Source organism: Lissotriton helveticus, chromosome 1_2 (genome assembly GCF_964261635.1).
Source record: "Lissotriton helveticus chromosome 1_2, aLisHel1.1, whole genome shotgun sequence".
Classification (NCBI taxonomy): domain Eukaryota; kingdom Metazoa; phylum Chordata; class Amphibia; order Caudata; family Salamandridae; genus Lissotriton; species Lissotriton helveticus.
Genome location: NC_136058.1, coordinates 138,927,432 through 138,945,423, shown reverse-complemented (window position 1 = coordinate 138,945,423; position 17,992 = coordinate 138,927,432).

Genomic DNA, 17,992 nt, shown 5'->3' with positions numbered 1-17,992 from the left:
CTGGAAGCTATTGATAGAGTAGAGCATATGGGATCAACAATTATTTTGTCTGAGAATCTGAAAACAAAATTGGATTCATTAGAGAAGAGTATATCTAAAACTGCAGGTTTTGAAAAGACTCTGAATGTGTGCTTGAACTGCCGTATAATTTTAAGAAGGAATTTACATGTTGAAAGAGGTCTGGTAACTGGATCAATGGGTAATGTTGTTGATTTTGTGAAATACAGAAATAGAGATGGAATTGAATTTTTAAAAATTAAATTTGATGGCATTGAGGAAGTACAGCTAATTGGTCGTTGTTCTGCTAGATTTTTGCTTGTAAAAGACTTATATGTTCGCCGTAAGCAGTTTCCTGTTTGCTTGGCATATGCGGTGACAATCCATAAATCGCAAGGTTTAAGTGTAGACAGTGCATTGGTGAATATTGGCAGTTCTGTGTTCAAGGAGGGTATGGCATATGTGGCATTGTCACGAGTTAGAACTTTATCGGGATTGTACTTGATTGAGTGTGATGTCACAAACATTTGTGCGGATCTAGATTGTGTTAAGGAATACAATAGGTTAAGAAGAGAGTATGCGCCACATTTGCCTCAGTATCCTTTGTTTGAGAAACGTGTGGTAGGCCGGAAACGAAGAAATGAGAACAATACTGGGGAGGTTGTAGCAAAAAGACAAAAAGTCAATGAACCTAAAATTACAAGCAGAAACAAAAAGGATTCTGTTGAAGATGTTGTTGGTTTTCAGTTTGAAAACAGTTCTGGTGTCAACTGCTATGCTAATGTAGTGGTTAATGTTTTGTTTTCTCTAGAAAATGTAAAAGAAGAGATTGTGGTCAATTCTGATCAAAGATTTTGCAGTTTGTTAAATTCTGTGTTAGAGAAATGTAGCACTGATAGAAGAAACATAGAAAGTGTGTCTGAAATTCGAAATCTGTTAGACAGATGTTCAGGCCAAACACAATTCTCTCAAAATATTCAGCAAGATTGTCAGGAGTTTTTAATGTACATGCTTGATGTATTACATGCTGAAGGTGTAGATGTAGATCAGCTGTTTGGGCTTTCTTATCAATGGCAGCATGACTGCGAGAACTGTATGGTATCAAGTACTACTAGTGTAGACTCAGAAAGATTTATATATTTAACTTTGCCAGACAGTAAATCAGTCTCCTTTAATAAGCTAGTAAAAGCAGCTGATCACAACATGGAGTGTAGCCAATGTAAATCTGAAATGATGTCCACATTATTTATACGAACATATGGCCAGTACGTCATTTTAATGTTCCAACGATGTAGGCCTGATGGAACAAAATTGACAAATTTAATAAAAAATTTTGTAGCTTCGCAGTTGTCAATATCAGGAAGGACTTTTGTAACTGCAGCAATTATATATCATGACGGCCCTTCAATAACATCAGGACATTACACAGCTTATTTAAAGTCTAGAAATGGCTGGTCATTCTGCAATGATTCTGTTTTAATTTTCAAAAAAAAATTGCCGTATGACCTTAAAAACTCTAACCTGGTGTTTTTAAAACCAAAATTTTAGGGAAATAATCTCGGGATGTGCTCTGTGGAATTTCAAGAAGTTCTAATGGCTCCTACACAATTTGGCCTTGAGGATAAGTGTAGTTCAGAGACATAACTTCTAACCATAGGACTGGACGTCATGGAGAAATATGTGCACTTTGAATGAGTTCAGAAAAACTGTTTCTTTTTATAAGCTAATTGAAGCAGCCAATCAAAACATGGAGTAGAGGGAATGTAAGTCTGCAATGCTGTCTACTGTTTTACATTGCTTTGTGATTAAAAGTGATGTAGAGAATTAAATAATTGTAGTAGTCATAGAGGTAGTGTAAGTCTGCTTCATAGTAAGCAGTATCAGTGTCATAGGAAATGTAGAACATGACTGAGCAAGAAGGGGAAGATATTACTATTCCAGGATTGTGAAAATGATCTTCAACATTTTAATTCTGAAAGTTGCGGAAATTCCAAATGACGGGATTGGCTTACAAGAAATCCAAGAGTTATAAATGGCTCTGACCAGATTTGGCCTTGAGGAAACTTGTGGTAGAGAGCAAGAAGTCATTTATTCGATGTAACGTGTTTTTAAAAACGATGGAGATTTTCTTTCAGAAAGTGGCGGGCTGAAAGTAATAACAGCACAAAAGAGTGTAAGCTGTTCATAGGACATCCTTGGACATCATGGAAAGTAAGTTAACTTTAAGGAGTTCTGAATTCTGATTTCTGATGTTGTATGGGTTTTTTAAACACAATCATTTTGATTGTGTTTTTTTTTCCCCGCTGTTATATGATGAATACCTTTAAGTCACTGTTTTTAGTGAATTTTGATACATTCTGAGAACAGCAAAAATAAACCATTTAACATGTATAATTAATTCTGTACTGTTTGCATTTATGATGTACATGTAGAACTGTGTAGGAGGCATGGAGAAGGTGAGGCTTCTGTAAGTGTCAAAGGTGTTGCATACAGTGCTGCACTTCTGCGTATTCTTTCATATGCTAGACTACATCTGCACAATGAGATACCTAAGCAAAGGAAACGCAAGTGATGTGATTGAGAAATGAGCAAAATAAATTGCACGTATTTCAATTACATCACCTGTGTTTCCTATCATTACGAATCACATTGTGCAGATCAAGTTTAGGTCTGTCCAGGGAAACATAGGAGGTTTGTACTTTGTTGAAGAGTGCAGTGGACATGACTCACTTCATTGGTAGACTTTCACAGATATTATCTCCTCTGTACACTTCAACAAGTGTAAATCTCATCTTGAACTCTGAGTAGGCCTCACCTCAAACAAACCTCTGGATAGGAGACATGTTATTGGCATCCTGAAGCGACACTTTTCTGAAACAAGAGCAATGCAAAAGATGCACCATGTTTTAAGATAGGCCTCACTTCATCTGCATCAAGATACTGTTAGTTTAAAATGTATATCTTTAGGACTGTGTAGGGGGCCTGGAGAAGCAGAAGCTTCTGTCAGTGTCAAAGTTGTTGAAAAACTATTTGTCCTTCAATCTTTTCCCTTGTCTTTTGTAATTTTTAAATACATGTTTTAATATTTTTCAAATGTTGGTTCTCTCTTTCACAGATTGAAAGTATAAAAACAAAAAGTGAGTAATTTAACGGCAATTATAAGGTAAATATTTTGTACTCTTTTCGTTACATTTCTATCACATTCACCTACTATTAGTTCCACTGCTTCACTTCTTTAACCCTCAGTTTCCTGCCTTTGCTACTTTCCTCATTCCTTTCTCTATTACCTACTTACTCAACTCCTTCCACTCTTTTTCTCAGTCCCTCTCTTCTCATAGTTCCTCAGTCTTGTTCACTCACTCCGTCTCTATTACTCTTAGTGTCTGTGAATTACTTTCCCACCTTTTTTTTTGGACCGCTTCCCGGGAAGTGGCCCGGTTCGCAAACCAGCAGCGTTACGGGAGTCCACCATTTTGTGTTTCGGTCGAATCAAGATACAAGATGGAGGGCAAATAATGTTCAGAATGGGTAGAAGGGGGCACGGTAGATGTATCTTGACCCCCTTGGTTTTCTGAGGGTGGCTGAGGAGGACCATAGTTCTTCACTCTTGTTCACTCTCTCTGTTTCTATTAATGTCACTGTTTCTGACTGATCAAAAAAATTTTTTTTAAAAAAGAACAGTAACTATAAGGGAAGGAAACAGACAGTTATGTTAAAAGAAAGACAGCTATAGGGAGTAAACTAAGGATACTGTTACCCGCAATCCACTGCTGATGATGTTACTGACCATGTCATGAATGATGTAATATGTGACATCATCAGCAGTGGATTGTGGGTAACAGTATCTCTTGTTTACTCCCTAGAGCTGTCTTTCTTTTCACATAACTGTCTGTTTCCTTCCCTTATACTTACTGTTCTTTTTTTTAAAAAATAATTTTTTTGGTTAGCTTCCGGTTCGCGTACCGGGTAGCGCTCCGGGGAGCGAACTAAGAGAAATAGAGGTTGGCAGAGTTCCAAATATTCTACCAATTTTTTTATAACGGGGAGGTAGTTCTGAAAAGAACTTTTTTTTAATGTTTTTGTTGTTTTATATTTTTTTTAGTATTTTTTGAACATTTTTTTACTTTTTTTGTATTTTCTGAACGTTTTTATATTTTTTTTGGTTTTTTTTGGGGGGGGGAAACAAAAACGATCCATTGTAAAGGGCTCAACAGGAGCAACAAAAAAAAAAGAATTTATTTTTTGGGGCGTTTCGGACAAACATTAACACGAGTCTGAATAGCTCTCATAATCAAAATGATGCTACTTTCCCTGTAGCAAATGAAATCGCCGCAGTGCACGCACACTTGCTTCACGTGCCCAAACAACATTTGAATGTTTGGGATCATCTCCCTCGCCTCTGGTCCCGACACCTCTGGAACAACCGATCTTCTTGCCATCGGAAGGGGATTTTGTTGCTCATCACGTAGCTGGGCAGCACTATAATTATTAGGATGCCACCTACTCATATGCCGATGCATAGTGTGATTGCCGTAACTGTACTTTTTTTCAGTTCCCCTTGACAGTCTATCACCGCATATATGGCAAAACACGTAGCGTGCATTTACTTTTTTTTGCCCCTCAGGAAATTTATAGAATTGCCAAATGTAGTTCTCTTTTCGATTATACCTCCTGGGCTCCTCTGGCAAAAACCTTGGCTCTTCCTCCTCTTCCTCCTCTTCCTGTTCTTCCTCTTCTTGTTGTAAAATTACTTCAGCAGGTGGTCCTCTCTTCTTTGGATTTGGTGGAGGTGGTGGGTTAGAACCAGCTGAAGCTACTAATGAAGCCATGTCACAATGTAAATAAAGGGTCTTTCTCTCACCAAGATGAAAGTCAGAGTGAGGAAAGAAGGAGGGGTTTTCATCATTTGGGAAAAGCAAAAGTTCTAAACCAATGAAAAGTGTTCATTTTAGATCACATGACCTAGTATTACATCATTAGGAAACCAAAAGTGAAATGAACCAATGAAAAGTGTTATTACCGAGTCACATGACCTGCTGTGTTTACGTTACGCGGTCGGCGCCGCGCCGCGGATCGCTTCCGGTTCGCGTACCGCTGCGCTTCCGGGTACGCTAACGTAGCACGTCATATGACGTATCACGCGAGAACGCGAAACGTCATGCTGACGCGACGCGTCACGATGTTGTTTTCTAACGCGACAGTTGCGCAAACGGAACGTTTACTGGTTCGCGGACCGGGTCGCGGCTCCGAATTGAGCTAACGGGAAGCTAACCGGTTCGCGTACCGGGAGCGAAACAATACAAATAATTTAAAAAAATTTGTATTAAAAACATGTAAAAAATATTTTTCGATTTAAAGAAGAATACATTGTAAAGGTTTTGATATTTGCTATTAAAAAACCATTGAAATTCACTGAAAAAACCATAGGTTATAGACCATATATAGTTAGGAATTAGCATTTACAAAACCTTGAAAATTCACTGAAAAAACCATAGGTTATAGACCATATATAGTTAGGGATTAGCATTTACAAAACCTTATTTTACTCACACAAAACCATTGAAATTCCATATATAGTTAGTTGTACTAACTATATATCGCGCACCCGCAATCCACTGCTGATCATGTCACATATTACATCATTCATGACATGGTCAGTGACATCACTGATGACATCACTGATGACATCTCAAATGACATCACTGATGACATCACTGATGACATCTCAATGACATGACTGATGACATCACTGATGACATCTCATTTGACATTACTGATGACATCACTGATGACATCATTCATGTGATAATACGATGAACTTCTTCAGACTCTAAAATAACCTTAGATGCACTCAGTGTAAACAGACACTCACAGACTGTCACTCATCCATGGAGTTACTCACACACCTACTCAGTCATGCAAAGAATCAATTACACCTCCATTTCCTCAACTATACAGTTATACATACCTTACTTATTCAAACATATACTAACACATATTTACTCTCTTTTACAATCCCTGATACAAGTTCACAACGATCAATACAGCCACTCACACATTCACGGGCTCTTATGCACAGTTATTTATATATGTCAACTCTCACATGTACTGTGTTTTACATATGTTCTTACTTTGACATGTAGCACTCAGATATCCATTCACTCACCAATGCACTCAGTCAACCGCCCATACACCTGTTTCCACATGCACTTTTGAATCCATATATCTAGTGAATCAACTGCTTACACATCTATGCACAGAGTCATACACCTCCCAGCCACCCACACACACACTCAGTCTCCCATACAAATACTTGGGCAACCAATCAATAACCCATATACTTACTCATATAGCTACTGATCAACACATGCAGCAGTTTACAGAACAACAGACATAATGATGCACAAATTAAGACAGTTTACTCACTAACCCATGCACTCAGTGACACACATTTAATCACTCACTCATACAGTCAGTCACACACCTACTAAATCCTTCATCCAGACACTTATACATTCACTCATTGTTCAATATGTAAGACATTTGAGATGTCATCAGTGATGTCATTTGAGATGTCATCAGTGATGTCATCAGTCATGTCATTGAGATGTCATCAGTGATGTCATCAGTGATGTCATTTGAGATGTCATCAGTGATGTCATCAGTGATGTCACTGACCATGTCATGAATGATGTAATATGTGACATGATCAGCAGTGGATTGCGGGTGCGCGATATATAGTTAGTACAACTAACTATATATGGAATTTCAATGGTTTTGTGTGAGTAAAATAAGGTTTTGTAAATGCTAATCCCTAACTATATATGGTCTATAACCTATGGTTTTTTCAGTGAATTTTCAAGGTTTTGTAAATGCTAATTCCTAACTATATATGGTCTATAACCTATGGTTTTTTCAGTGAATATATATATAGTTATAGGTAGTTATAGTTAGGATTGATTTCCATAGGGAAATCGCAACATTCTATTTGGAATAACTTTGGCGCCGGTTGAGGAATCCGCCTGAAGTTTTCAGCAACTTTGCCTCGCGGCGCTCCGGTCCTTCCCTGAAAGTTTGGGGGGGATTTGTCATGCGGGGGCCGAGATACAAGGGGGGTCCCAAAACGTGTTTTCCCCATGTTAATTCCCATAGGGCGGTCTGTCGCACTTTTAGCTCGAATGGCTGAAAGGATTTTCACCAAACTTGGCAAAATTGTAGGGACTGGTAGCCCGATGTGCCTATGCTATGTCTCAAGATATGTGCTCCAGAGGATTTTGAGTAATTTAGGTTAAACAAAATGTATATATCTGTAAGCGCGCCCATGTACGCGCACCGGGGAGCGCTCCGGGCGCGCCACGCGACTTGCGCATGGAAAGCTGATTGGCTCTCGGGTGTCTGTAAACATTCAAAACAGTCCGCAGCGGCCGCCATCGTGTGTCTCGGTAGGATCGAGACACAAGAGGTGGCGAAAAACAAAGGAGGAAATGACCAAAAGGGGGCAGGGTACACCCTCCCTGACCACCTAGGTTTGATGTGGGGGCCATAAAAGGGTCCATCGGGTAAAACATTTTTTTTTATTTTTTTTCGATTTTCGCGGGGTGAGCGCCCGGTACGCACACCGGGGAGCGTACTTTGGTGAAAAATAGTGAAAATAGTAGTGTAAAATAATCATTTTGAGTGATTAGAAGTAGGGTAGCTCTGAAAAGAGCTTTTGGGTTCTGTGGCTGATTTAGGTACCTACAAGTACGTCCCACACACACCCACACGCACACAACCCCACACCCCCACACACTCCCCACACACACCTCACACACGCACGCCTCCACCCACACCCAAACACCCCACACCCCCACACCGACACCTTACACATCCACACCCACACATCCCACACACCTACACTCACACATACACCTCACCCCCCAACACACACACGCACACACAGATAGCTCACAGACACCCCACACATCCCACACACACCCCTCCCCCCCCACACACATACACACCTCACAGACACACCCACACATACACACATATCCTGCACACATACCCCCACACCCACACACCTCCCACACACACCTCACACACCCACACCTCCACCTACACTCAAACACCCCACACACCCACACACACACCTTATACACCCACACCCCCACCAACACCCACATACCCCATACACCTACATACACCTATACACCTCACCCCCCCAGACACATACACACACACACCTCACAGACACACCCCACCATCCCCCACACACACACCCCCACACATGGGGAAAACTCAGTGAAACAGTAAAATGATCATTTAAAGTGCTTAGAGGTAGGGTAGCTCTGAATAGAGTTGTTGTGTTGTGTGGGTGATTTAAGTACCAACATGTAGGTACCAATGTAGAGTTTTAAATTCAATGTACACCGTCTCCTCTGTAGATAATTTGCATGTTGTTACAGAAGTTATTGTGGTATATGGAATCCATACCATAGTCTGTCAGGATAGCAGAAACAGATCCTTTAAGTACTCCCTGAGAAGACATACGGTATCATGGGTAGTCTACCCTGCTCCCTTATGATGTTTTAAAATTGCACAGTATATTGTAAGTTTCACTTTATGCTATAATATAAACATAATTATTTTGGTAGTACTTCATGAATTAGATATAAAAATGAATAATGTCTCAAACTATTTTTAATTATTAAATAAAAATGTATTGGTCAGAATTTTCATAGTTCAATAAAACTTCCAGCATTACATCATCTGGAATCTCCTCAAACATGCATGTTTCTATGTCTTGTAAACATTCAATAAATTGTTCATCCAAAGACTGATCCATAAAATCTTCATCCAAAAAATCTTCATTTAGAATCTCCGCAGATGTAATCTCGAAGGAAATATTGATATTTTCTTGCTTCCCTTCCATTTTTTTGCTGTAAATTGCATAAAAAATAACTATATCATTAGATTTAGGGCAGTGTTGTGTTTAAGTTCAGACAGGTAGTTCTGTTTTTTTAACAGTTAAGTTAACTTTGGGTAGTGTATGGTAACAGGCAGGAAGTAGAAATAAAAAAAAGTGCCTGTGAAGAAACGTAAGTAAATTCATATTTATAGCAGAGAAGCCTAAGTCAATCAATAAATATAACAGAGGAGCCTATCTCTATCTATAACTATAACAGAGGGACAGTAAATAATTATCAGAAAACGTTTTTACAAATTATCTTAAAGTGCCCCTTACAAATTATCAACTTACTTTAGAGAGAGGTGGAGAAGAGAAAATGCGAAAATCCTTTCAAGATGTATCTCAGGTAGTTGTAGTCAAAATGGCAGTGTTTCCCTCTCATTTTTCATTTATATTCATGTACATAACCAATCAAATGTCAGGAAAAAAAGTAGAAAATGAAAGTAACATTTTAATTGGTTGTAAATCCTAACACTTCAGATGTGTTTTTGTCATGTAATTTACCTCAGGATATTTAGACAGTGCTACAGCTCAAATGGCTCAATGGAATTCCACCAAATTTGGGAAAATGATAGGGACTGGTATGTAGTATGGCCTATTCTATATTTGGTGTAAGTGTCTCCATTGGTTTTTATGTAAATTAACTTTTGAAATTTTGGGAGCGCTTCCCGGTGCGCGCCCCGGTACGCGTACCGGCAGCGCTACGGGAGTCCTCCATTTTGTGTTTCGGTACATTTGAGTCAGAAAATGGAGGACAAACAACGTTGGGAATGGGTATAAGGGGGCACGGTAGGCGCTCCCTGACCATCTAGGTTTTCTGAGGGGGTGTTAGGAGGCCCATATAGGCCAAAAAAAAGAAAATTATTTTTAAATTTTCGCGGGGGGAGCGCCCGGTACGCGCACCGGGGAGCGTACGGGGAGCGTACGGGGAGCGTACTTTAGTGAAAAATAGTGAAAAAAGTTAGAAAAAGATAATCATTTTGAGTGATCAGAGGTAGGGTAGCTCTGAAAAGAGCTTTTGGGTTCTGTGGCTGATTTAGGTACCTACAAGTAGGTACCAATGCACAGTCTTAAATTCAGAAGGAATATTCTATTCCCCTCATCTGAGAAGTGCACACCATCTCCTCTGTAGATATCTTGCATGTTGTAACGCAAGTTGTTGTTGTATATTGAACCCATTCCATAGTCTCTCATGTAAGCAGAAACAGATTTATTCACATGTTTCCATGCTTTCTCAAATTGTGGACAAAATTGGTTGGACCACTTCCATTTCTGCCTTTGGCATATATTGGAAAATACCAAGGCAGTTTGAGGAAAAAGTGCCATCAATTGCCCAAAGGTGTCCTTTAAAAGCATTTCCAGACCTACCCCAGTCAAAGTGCCTAAGTCATTTCCACCACAGTGCAGAATTATGAGGTTAGGGTGTGGCAAATGCAAAAAGGTTTTCACCAATGGAATCAATTGGTGACATCTTAATCCTCTCTGGCCAATCCATTTAATGTTCACATTTTGTAAATCAAGGTTGTGAAAATATCTGGTAGCTGCATACCTTTGAGCCCAGTGTATATAGCTATGTCCAATAATCCAGACAGAATACATGGTGAGAGGAGATTCTGGTGCAGTCAGATGAAGTGTGGGAAAGAAATGGCAGTTGGAACAATAGGAGTTTGCAAAAAAAACTGTAGACTTTCAGTGCTCTTGAATCACAAGCAATGATTGGTAGATTGAGATAGTTGAAAACTGAAAGTTAGGGTGCATGGTTGTGTTCTGTGTAAGAAGTAATTTGAATGGTTAAAAAAAGTCATTTAAAGAAACATTGCACCAGATAAGCTGGTGTATTCGCAGGTCAAACATCCTTGCTGATGTGATTTGCAACATTGTAGAATAAACTTTTAAACCTGAGAGCTCAGTGAGGAGGGAGTTGCTATGGTAACAGATAGAAAGGGCTGAGGGGGGGAAGGGTGTTGGTTTGAAAATACAGAGGGAAGAGTTTTGATTGGTTACCATGAGCAATATGTGGGTAGATTTAGAGGTTTTCTGTGCCATTAAGGTTTGCAGTGCCTGGAGAACATACCTTTTGCTCTGCTAAAGAAATATTGGTGTGTGTATCTGACACTGTTGTGAATCTCCTTAAGCATTTGTAAAGGTGAGTTATGATTCATTTAATATACATAGAGACTTGTATACTCTATGGAGAAGATTTGGAAGCAAATTGTGGTTTTTCAATGTTGCTTTGTGTCATGCTTTTTGATAATGTTTGGTAAAAAGTTTTTACTGCATAGAGGAATTGTATTTTGTAAAATTATGAAGTTGCTTGTACATAAGACCTGTGCTGTGTTTTCTAAATGTGATATCAAAAACTATTTTGAGGAAAATGAATGGCTTTTACATTTTTGAGTATAATGTGGCGCAGAGGTTTAAAAAGTGACGCATCTACCTACATGCGTTACTTTTTAAATATGGCGCAAAAAGGTACATGTTTGGGCTTTCCTGGGGAGCGTAGGTGGTGAGGCTTGTGTCTAAGAGTGCAGTGGATTAGGCTTCATGAAGCCTATGCTTGTACATAGGACCTGTGCTGTGTTTCCTAAACGTGATGTCAAAAAAGATTTTGAGGAAAATGAATGGCTTTTACATTTTTGAGTATAATGTGGCGCAGAGGTTTAAAAAGTGACGCATCTACCTACATGCGTCATTTTTTAAATATGGCGCAAAAAGGTACATGTTTTATGCCGCCGATGCGTCACAAAAAGTGACACATCAGCAGTGCAAAACTGACGCAGGGCCTCACAAATGAGATTCTTTTTTTTTTGCACACTACTCCAGTTTAGTCCTGTCCACTGCACTCTTGGACACAAGCCTCACCTTTTGTGCTCCCCTGGACAGTCTTCATCTCATCTGCACTCTTTTTTAGGTGTCAGAATCCTATCACATGGGCAAAGCTCCATGTGAAAGCGTTTGCCTCAGTCTTATCTGTGAGGCAGATGCTTGTACATAGGACCTGTGCTGTGTTTCCTAAATGTGATGTTATAAACGATTTTGGGGAAAATAAAAAAAATAGATGCGTCTCTTTTTAAACCTCTGCGCCACATTATACTCAAAAATGTAATAGCCATTTATTTTCCCCAAAATCGTTTTTGACATCACATTTAGGAAACACAGCACAGGTCCTATGTACAAGCATAGGCTTCATGAAGCCTAGTCCACTGCACTCTTAGACACAAGCCTCACCACCTACGCTTACCAGGAAAGCCCAAACATGTACCTTTTTGCGCCATATTTAAAAAGTGACGCATGTAGGTAGATGCGTCTCTTTTTAAACCTCTGCGCCACATTATACTCAAAAATGTAAAAGCCATTCATTTTCCCCAAAATCGTTTTTGACATCACATTTAAGAAACACAGCACAGGTCCTATGTACAAGCATAGGCTTCATGAAGCCTAGTCCACTGCACTCTTAGACACAAGCCTCACCACCTACGCTCCCCAGGAAAGCCCAAACATGTACCTTTTTGCGCCATATTTAAAAAGTGACGCATGTAGGTAGATGCGTCACTTTTTAAACCTCTGCGCCACATTATACTCAAAAATGTAAAAGCCATTCATTTTACCCAAAATCGTTTTTGACATCACATTTAGGAAACACAGCACAGGTCCTATGTACAAGCATGTGCCTCACAGCAGGGATAAGACTGAGGCAAACGCTTTCACATGGAGCTTTCCCCATATGATAGGATTCTGAGACCTAAGAAGGAGTGCAGATGAGATGAAGACTGTCCAGGAGAGCACAAAAGGTGAGGCTTGTGTCCAAGAGTGCAGTGGACAGGACTAAACTGGAGTAGTGTGCAAAAAAAAAAGAATCTCATTTTGAGGCCCTGCGTCAGTTTTGCACTGCTGATGCGTCACTTTTTGTGATGCATCAACGGCATAAAACATGTACCTTTTTGCGCCATATTTAAAAAATGACGCATGTAGGTAGATGCGTCACTTTTTAAACCTCTGCGCCACATTATACTCAAAAATGTAAAAGCCATTCATTTTCCTCAAAATCTTTTTTGACATCACATTTAGGAAACACAGCACAGGTCCTATGTACAAGCATTCCATGTCATTACTGAAACCTCACTATTTTACAAACTACAATTCCTCTATGCAAACAAACTCAATATGCTTCCTACACTGAGTTAACACAGGTAACATCATTGTAAAGTACATAACACTTGACAGAGGTATAATGTGGCGCAGAGGTTTAAAAAGTGACGCATCTACCTACATGCGTGACTTTTTAAATATGGTGCAACAAGGCACATGTTTTATGCCGCCAATGTGTCACAAAAAGTGACGCATCAGTAGCGCAAAACTGATGCATGGCTTTATAAATGAGGCTCTTCTTTTTCTTGCACACTACTCCAGTTTAGTCCTGCCCACTGTACTCTTGGACACAAGCCTCACGTTTTATGCTCCCCTGGAGAGTCTTCATCTCATCTGCACTCCTGCTTAGGTGTGAGAATCGTATCACATGGGGAAAGCCCCATGTGAAAGTGTTTCCCTCAGTCTTATCCCTACTGTGAGGCAGGTGCAAGATTTTGACATAACAGTTTCCTAAAAGTGACGCAGTGAAATTTTATAGATTTCACTGTGTCATTATTACGAGGCTTTTTGCAGAGAAATGACCCCTCTCTGTACATTACACTTGACAGAGGTATAATGTGGTGCAAAAGGTTTTAAAAATGACGCATCTACCTACATGCGTCACTTTTTAAATATGGTGCAACAAGGCACATGTTTTATGATGCCAATGCGTCACAAAAAGTGACGCTTCAGTAGCGCAAAACTGACGCATGGCTTTATAAATGAGGATCAATTATGTCATCTGTGTTACCTGAGATTAGGAAGTAGATTGTGCAGATGAGGTGAGACATGTCCAGAGGGACAGAGGAGGTGAGGTTTATGATCAAGACTGTAGTGGGAGAGAGGGCTTTCCCGGGAAGCATAGGTGGTGAAGCCTGTGTATAAGAGTGCAGTGGACTTAGACACAGGTCTCTTCTTCTTTGTACCTGTGGACAGAGCTGTCTTCCACTATACTCTTCAATGCAGGCCTCACCTTTTGTGTACCCCTGGAGAATCCCCCCCTGATCTGTAACCCTGAATAGATCGTTTGCTTTTTATCATTGCTTTGTTGTTTGGTAATAGTGGTCTATAATGTGCTATTTTTTTCTTTAACACAGATTGAAATCAAGATTTCAAGAGGAAGCAAACATGCCCAAAAGGGAAAGGACAAGAAAACAACGCAACCGAGAAAAATCAAAAACAGCAACGGAATTACAGTACTCTTCCACAACAAATACTTCAAAAAACAGGAACCAAGCTCCTGCTAAGACAACTAAGTCTTTTATTCGGAACATATGTACTTTAAAAAAAAAATGATGGACAGCATGTAGAAAAAGAAAATGAGAGAGTAAATTTGAAAAGGAAGGAGAGAACCTCAAAGAATCCTACAACTGGAGCAGGAGAGAATAATATGTATAAGAAAAGTGTAGAGAAGATTGTTGATCAGGCTTTTGAAGTTAAGAAAAAAATATTTATTTTAATAATCAATAGAATTAGGACACTTAACATGATGTTTTCAAATCAAACAGTAGATGGAAAAGAGTAATTAATCGGACTCATTTTTGTAAAGTTTTTTCTGGAGAATGGATGCACAGTTCAAGTTTTGAGCCATTTTTTAATGAGGAGAGTTACTTCCAGGAGAATGATTTAGTGCATGCAGTTGACACCAGTGGTCGAGCGTATGAAGTGAAAGACGGTTGTCCGATTGAAAAAGAGAAACTTGTGCCTAGAGAACCAGAAGAGGTGTTAACTGATGAAGTTTTAGGGAGATGTACTAAGGGTCCAGTGTACACTTGGAAGTGTAGTCGTATTTGTAGTGTGCGACAGGAATCAATTGATTTGTTTTGTCATTTCTTACGTACATATAGTAAGAAAAGTCTAAAGCAGAAAGTGAAGTTGTTGCAAGACTTAGATCCTTGCAGAGTGAGAGAAAAGACAGGTTTGCAAGGCCATTCACTGGCTCGTCTTTCTAGAAAAGTCTGTCAGAGTGTTTTTCATCATTTTAGGATGTTAGCAGTGCATCATACCAAAATGAGGAAATTAGTGAGAATGTTGTATTATGCAAAAAGTCCAGCACTTAAGCTTAAACAATTAAACAGTGCTCTTTTGAACGGAACTGAATTAGATGTGATGAAGATTTGTGAAGAAATTGAGATTTGTTATTTTGATAAAAAAAGAGGATAGTGTAGAAATTGACACAGCAATTCAAGGTAATGTGGAAGACAATGTACAGATTTCAAGTACAGAAAAGTTTGAGCAGGAAATTACCAGGTTTAAGGTGAAATCAAGTGAAAGGCCGAATTTTACTTGTGTGTGTTGTCGACGAAGTCATTATAAGCATCAAACTAGATTAGTTGATTTATACGTAAAAAGTGAAAAGATGAATAATTATGAGTGGAAGGATTTTGCAACTTATTTGTGGGTGGAGAATTGTTTTGATTTGAGTTCTGATCAGCGTATTTGTAAATATTGTTATGATAAATTAAATCAAAACAGAATGCCTGCTAGAGCTGTTCATAATAATCTGGAGTTGGTAGACATTCCCCCTGAATTGATGGATTTAAATACATATGAGTCTATTTTGATTCAATGTGTCAACCCTATTCAGGCAATTGTTTGCATGGAGCCTAAGATAGGGAAATTGCCTTCTACAGATTTGCAGAGAGGATTAAAGGGAAGAGTTGTTTATTTGCCTCTAGATTTCAAAAACAATATTGATACAATTGGTATAGAAAAAGTAGAAGAGGAACCTTTAGTTATTCTAGTTAATGGGGTTCCGACAAAGAGTAAAAAAATCTGGCAAGATTTAGTGGATGTTAGGAAAGTCAAAAAGGCAACGTTGTATTTAGTCAAAAACAATGAGTATTATAAACATGTATGTGTTGCAGCAGAGGAAACAGCTGCAGATGAAGACAGTGATTGTTCATTCGGCCAAATTGAAAAAGTTGATGTCTCTAGAAGTGAAGAAATATATGAACATTATACTGTTCATCCTTTGCATTCCAAAGAAGTAATGGGGAATGCAATTGAATTGTTTCAAATGAAAGCAGCAAAAGGAAGTCCCGTTAGTGTATGGGAAGAAAGTTTGGAAGCTCGTTGTTTTCCACAGCTATTTCCAACAGGTCGAGGTGGACGATATGACGATCGACCACTTCAAATTCCTGCATCTGAATATCGAACTGTAAGATTATATGCTGAAGATCCAAGGTTTCGCCAATGCATTCCCTATTTGTTTTATCTACGGTATGAAAGTGACTTGTCTGGGCTTTCTTATGCAGTAAACCATATACTGAAAAGTGGAGCACATCTGCAAAATGTTTCGGCGAGGGACTTTATGGAGAAAGTGAATCTGCAAGATAATATTTTGGAATCTCATCTAATCAATCTCATGGCATGTCAGCGTGGTACAAACGAGTGTTGGTACCGTCGTCATGGGGAATTGAAATGTATGCTAAGAAACTTAGGAACTCCTACATGGTTCCTCACTCTTAGCTGTGCCGAGTATGCATGGGATGACTTACTTCAATTTCTACGAGAGGCAAATGCAAATATACAAAATATAGAATTCAAAACACCTGGAGAACTGTGTTCTTTGGATCCAGTAAATGTATGCAGATATTTCAATCATAGATTTGAAGCTATGATGTATTTTATTACCAACAAAAAAAATCCTCCCCTTGGAGAGGTTTTGGATTTCTTTTGGAGAAAGGAGTATCAAGCAAGAGGTGCTCCTCACATACATATGTTGTTGTGGATTAAAGATGCACCCAAATTTGGAACAGATTCGGATGAGACAGTGATGAGCTTTATTGAAGAGTATTCAACATGTGCTGTTCCGAAAACTACTGAAGAAAACAGTTTAAGGCAACAAGTTTTACGCTTTCAATCCCATCGTTGTGGAAAGTACTGTCGTCGAAAATTCAGAAACAAGGACAAGTTCTACACAAAATGTCGTTTCGCCTTTCCACGACCAGTGATTTCTAAAGGAAGAGTAAATAATTTGATGTCTTCTCTGCGACATACTGTGACGAGGAAATCACCAAAAAATACATACAATTTAAAAAGAAATGAAGAGTCCAAGTACATCAACGACTACAACCCAGTGATTTTGTCCATGTGGAATGCTAACATGGATATTCAATTCGTTGCTGACAACTCTATTGCTGTGGCTCGATATGTGACGTCTTACATCACAAAAAAAGAAAAGACAGAACTGAAGGAAATGTGGGAGGACATTTCACATGAAAAGAGTCTAAGCAAGAAATTATACAGTTACAGTCTGAAGATGTTGTCGCATCGAGAAATTGGAGCATATGAATGTTCTGATCGATTGTCATCAGCAAGTCTATATGCCAAATCTAGAACCATCATTTGGGTGAGTCTAGGTCTTGCTGCAACACGAAATCGAGTTTTGAAATCTGTACAAGAAATAGAGTATTTGGCGCAGAAAGAACCTGAAAGTACAGATATTTTGAAGACCAACATGTTGGATACATACTATCCAAATAGAAGTAGTCATCTTGAGAACGTTTGTTTGTATGAAGTTCTGCAAAACTATATTTATAAGAGAACCATCACAGAAGATATTAACAATGGAATATATGCTATCATTGGGTGTGAAGGATGTCTAGTGAGACAGAAAAAAGGCCATTTGATTAATCATCGAAAAATGAGTTGCGAAAATCCAGAGAAAAGGGAATTTTACTATTTAGCTCTTTTGCAACTCTTTAAGCCATGGCGTACAGAAGAGGAACTACTTGGAGATTTTCTCTGTTACGAAGATTCTTTTAATGCAACCAAGGATACCATAGAATGTCCTGTTTTTCCAAATTATCTGCAAATGTTGAACGAAGAAATAGAGCAAGAAGCCACAATTGCTGCAGAGATTGCTAGAGACAGTTCTCAAGACAGTCAGAGTTCTGCTTCATTGAGTCAGGA